The sequence below is a fragment of the Oratosquilla oratoria genome, chromosome 5, assembly GCF_046742065.1.
Source record: "Oratosquilla oratoria isolate Oo_2021 chromosome 5, ASM4674206v1, whole genome shotgun sequence".
Lineage (NCBI taxonomy): Eukaryota > Metazoa > Arthropoda > Malacostraca > Stomatopoda > Squillidae > Oratosquilla > Oratosquilla oratoria.
This window is the reverse complement of record NC_134781.1, coordinates 3,370,001-3,375,000: the sequence shown is the minus strand read 5'-3', so window position 1 is coordinate 3,375,000 and position 5,000 is coordinate 3,370,001. Positions and strand designations below refer to the sequence as shown.

Here is a 5,000-nt window from a genome sequence, read left to right as displayed (position 1 = left end):
CTGAAGTGGTCTGGGGCCATACTTAGGAAGTCTAGGGTTATGCTGGGGTAAGTCTAGTGTCATGCTGAGGAATGTCTGGGGTTATGCTGGGGTTATGTTGGGGTAAGTCTGGGGTTAGGCTGAGAAAGTCTAGGGTCATGCTGAGGTAAGTCTGTTGTTATTCTGAGGTAAGTCTGGGGTTATGCTGAGGTAAGTCTGGGGTTATGCTTAGGTAAGTCTGGGTTTATGCTTAGGTAAGTCTGGGTTTATGCTGGGCTAAGTCTGGAGTTATGCTGAGTGTATTTGGGATTATGCTGAGATAAGTCTGGGGTAATACTGAAGTAAGTCTGGGGTTATGCTTAGTGTGTTTGGGATAATGCTGAGGTAAGTCTGGGGTCATGCTGAGATAACTCTGGGGTTATGCTTGGGTTATGTTGAGATAACTCGGGTTATGCTGGAATAAGTCTGGGATTATATTGAGATAACTCTGGGGTTATGATGAGGTAAGTCTGGGGTCATGCTAGGGTAACTCTTGGGTTATGCTGAGGTAAGTCTGGGGTTATGCTAGGGTAACTCTTGTGTTATGCTGAGGTAAATCTGAGGAAAATTTGGGATTATGCTAGGGGAATGTCTGGGGTAATACCGAGGTAAACCTGGGGTTATGCTAGTGGAAACTCTGGTGTTATGCTGAGGTAAGTCTGGGGTTATGTTGAGTGGGTTTGAGATAATGCTGGTGTAAGTCTGGGGTCATCGCGTGCACCAGATGGAGGTCGAGATATTTTGTGCCGATGAGCCAAGACCCATCCCCCCCATCCCCTCCCCACCCCCTCCACTTTCATCACTCACAAGTCTCTCTTTTCCGATAAGACTATCGTCCTCTCTCTTTCCCTCCTCACATTACTCCCACCTCTCTCTCTCTTGTGCACACCCTACCGCTATCTGTTATCGCTCTCTATACCTGTCTCTGTATTTCTACCTCTCTGTATCCCTCTCTCTCTGTATCTCCCTCCCTCTCTTTCTCACACACAATCATAAGCATTCTTCAAGTCTATAAACATGCGAAACTTCGTTTTATATTCTACAGGTCGAAGCTAAATCCCATGCCGTTCAGTATCACTTTTCATCAACTATTGGGGAATCGACTGATATGAAGAGACTACAAAAAAAAAAAAAATGTCAATGATCCAAAAATGAACGACCTTTCTTTCGTACAGAGAACCATGAAATAATTATGGAAAAAAGTTGGAGGGTGTTTTGCACTCGGGTTCTCGACAGAGGACTAAAAAATTCATCCTATGTAACGCAGCCGGGACAAAATATTTAATTCCGGGACACTAATTGACCGACTGAATGGATTGACATGTTGACGAAAACCGTACATGCCATCCGGCAAGCCACGTTTACAGCCACCGAAAGAAAAACACGCTATTTCCTTTTCATTCTTTTTATTGATAACCCGTGCTCACAGCAAAAAAGCAAATAAATGAATAAAATTAAACAGAATAAATAAAAAATAAAATAAAATAGTAATAATAATTTAATAATAATATTTACTTTTCATTATTATTATTATTATTATTTTTTTTTTCTGGCTCTCCACAAACGACTCCATTGATTTTGTCCCGGAGATCGGGAACCGACCCTACGGGGCCACACCTTCGAATGGATGTCAGTGGGAAATTATCTACGGTAAACAAACACCATGTGAGGACGGAGCCTTTATTGCCTAGTCCGACGTTTCGCTTGGCTTGTAGCAAGCAAAACGTTTCACTAACGAAGGCTCCTCACCCACATGGAATATGACGAGCTCTGGAACATTGGGGGCGTTAGTGGGCGGGGATACAAGTCGATCAAACAATAGGATTTTGTACTGAAGAACAACAGGGGATTCTATTCAGCTTAAAACTAGCTGTCCGACACAGGAGAGGTGGGGTTAGGAGAGGTGAGGTGGGGGTTAAGATGGGTGAGGAGGGGTGAGGAGGGGTAAGGAGGGGAGGTGGGTGGGGTGAGAAATGGTGCGGTGAGGTGGTGTGAGAAGGGGTGAGGTGAGGTGGTGTGAGTAGGGGTGAGGTGAGGTGGTGTGAGAAGGGGTGAGGAAGGGTGTTCTAAGGTCGCCCCGCGGCGCCCTGAGGGCCAAGACAGTTACGAGGAAATGGGCGAGCGTGACGTCATTGACAGGTCACAAAACACTCGTTTCCCTTTTAAACTCGTCGGGTCCCGTGGCCGTTTCGGGCGACCGTAAAACAATGGAAGAACGACCATGATCTTGGGTTCAGGTCCTCCCGTCTTTTTTTTTTTATTATTATTATTATTTACAGAGAGCAGGATGCCTAGTCCCATCACTCCATCCCACTTTTTCGCTTTTTACGACTCTCGGATGGGGAACACAGTGGCAGAATTCTTTTCTTCCTTTCCGACCACACTAGGCTGAGGCGAAAAGAAATAGTGGACCCAACAAAGTGGTATGGGATAGTTTGAAGAAGGGACAGCATAACGGAGGGATAATCGAAGTACCAAAGTGGCATCATGACTCTAGCACTAGAGATTTTACTCTAACATGGACAAAATGGTGTGCGATTCTCGCCCGTAGGGGCGCCCCAAAACAGTCCCTATAGTACTGGCTGCATGATACTGTGGGATTAACACTCAACAAAAATATGCAGTAAACATTCTAGTGCGGGGAGTCAATACCCATGTGAAATGGCCCTGTTGTGGACGTGCTGTGTCTTGCTGCATTGCTTCTGACCCAGGGCAGTGGGCGGGAGACAGAAATGACCCTTTATCCACGAGGAACAAAGATGAGAAAAGGGGGAAAGGGTGGTGGATGGGAGTGGAATGGGTGGGGGGTGGGGGCGTGTCTTTTGACTTGGCTACATCCCTTACAAGGGGGGAAAACCCTTGGTATATACAGTAGATGGATAGACAATCATTATCATAATCGTTATCATAGTATTATATAATTATTATTTTACAATTACCAGTTTATTATCTTTATCATATTATTATTATTATTATTAATTATTATTATTATTATTATTAATTATTATTATTATTATTTCTACACCGTACAAAGAACACTACTCATGGCCCTCTGAGAGGTCTGCCTACACACACCTCTGCTGACGTCACGTGGAGGTCGAAGCCCCTCATTGGACCTCACGCAAAACGTGACCACCCATGTTGCGTGCTGCCGGAGCAGACTGCACGTGTCTTGCAAGCACCAGAGGAATCTATAATTGAGCCAAAAGTAGAAGCAAGTGTGGGAGTACGCGCCTCCACCCCCAATCCTCCTATTCCCTCCAGATCTATAAACAAAAATAATGATAAAAACAAGCATAAAGGAAACAATAATAGATAATAAAATAAAAATTAATAATAAATAAAGTATAAATAAAAGCCAATTAACAAATAAATAAAATAAATAAAACGATAAGTAAAATAATAATAATAATAATAATAATAATAAATTCTAGATTGTTCTCATTCTCTCACATTTTATATGATTTTTCCAGTCTAAGTTTTGCACTACCAACGACTTAAAACGAAAATCATTATTACCGAACTGATTTCTAGGTCATCCAATGTACAGCACACCCTGACTCCCGCCACAATGTTGGGAGCAAAGAAAAGTCTATCTGTATACTAAGAGACTTCTTCCACCTTATAAGGGGGTAGCCAGACAATAACAACAACGATTCGAATTATACGTCGCAAACTCTCCCCCTTCCTATCAGGAGGCTAGGACGGTGCCCCTTACAGAGGACTTTGTAGCCTGGAAATTAACGAACCATACCCTTGGTCCAACTCACTGGAGGCACATGTTCGAACCCACGTCACCTCGACCTCCGCCGAAAGTAGCGACGCTCTAACCTGCTCGACCAGTGAGAACCAATAACTACAAAAGTAATGATAATTATTATAATTATTCCGACATATTGTTCTACACTTCATCAGCGCTTCTATCCTTGCGAACAAACTCGACCCGCTGTCGTTCTCAACTATGACACCAACTTCGTGCTACTTGTTGGTATATCCAATGTTTCCCTCGCGTTACTTCGCAGTAAACCCAAAGCCTGCCATCGTGTTACTTCGCGGTACGCCCAAAGCCATATTCGCGATACTTCGCGGTAGATGTAAATGTTCTCCTATCGTGATATAGCAACACACATGCACACACAGACACACATGCGCGCATACGCAAACACGACATACAAACACACACACACACTCGACGGACAGTTCCGCTCCTCCCAATGGCGCGTGGCGCAGTTTACGCCAAAAGAGCGCTTAACCCGCCGTACCAGAGTGACCGAATGGCGCCTTTCTCGCCATTTTTCAAAAGTGCGTCGAGGTAATTCCAGGAACAAGCGGCCGTTTCCACGCCGTCAGAGGGAGGAGGAGAAGGAGGAGGAGTAGAAGGAAGAGGAGGAGAAGGAGAAGGAGGGAGAAGAAGAAAAAGAAGAAGTATAAGAAAGCGGCGAAGAAGAAGAAGAAGAAGAAAGCGAAGAGGAAAGCGAAGAAGAAAGCGAAAAAGAAAGCGAAGAAGAAAAAAGGCCCACGATCTTTACTCTGTACACTTTGTGTGTGTGCGCGCGCGTTCCAAACATGAATAACTTGACCCAAATCCTGTTGTACACGTAACAAGCCCAAAGCGCCCTACGGAGCACCAGATGCAATGAACATGGACAACTGGGAGGGCTCTGGCATGACCAAATCATTTTGATTACAAACGAACCATTCTTGATTTTTTTTTTCTTTTTACAAAACTCTATACAGAGTAATAACTGGGCCCAATCTCACGTTTGCAGGCCATACCTGTTTTGAAAGTTTCATCACTTTAAATTGAACACAGTTTGAACTTTACAATCTGTTCATATTGTGATGTGTTTCAATGTCACTGTGCACTCCCCGTGTGTGTGTGTGTGTGTGTGTGTGTGTGTGTGTGTGTGTGTGTGTGTGTGTGTGTGTGTGTGTGTGTGTGTGTGTGTGTGTGTGTGTGTGTGTGTGTGTGTGTGTGTGTG

General features: G+C 44.2%; 1 protein-coding gene across 1 annotated transcript in view; it reads right to left on the bottom strand.

Moving 5' to 3' along the window:
• The window catches only part of LOC143025313 (uncharacterized), a 402,756-nt gene that overhangs the window by 374,212 nt on the left and 23,544 nt on the right, over positions 1-5,000 (bottom strand). The gene's annotated exons all lie outside the window — the stretch shown is intronic.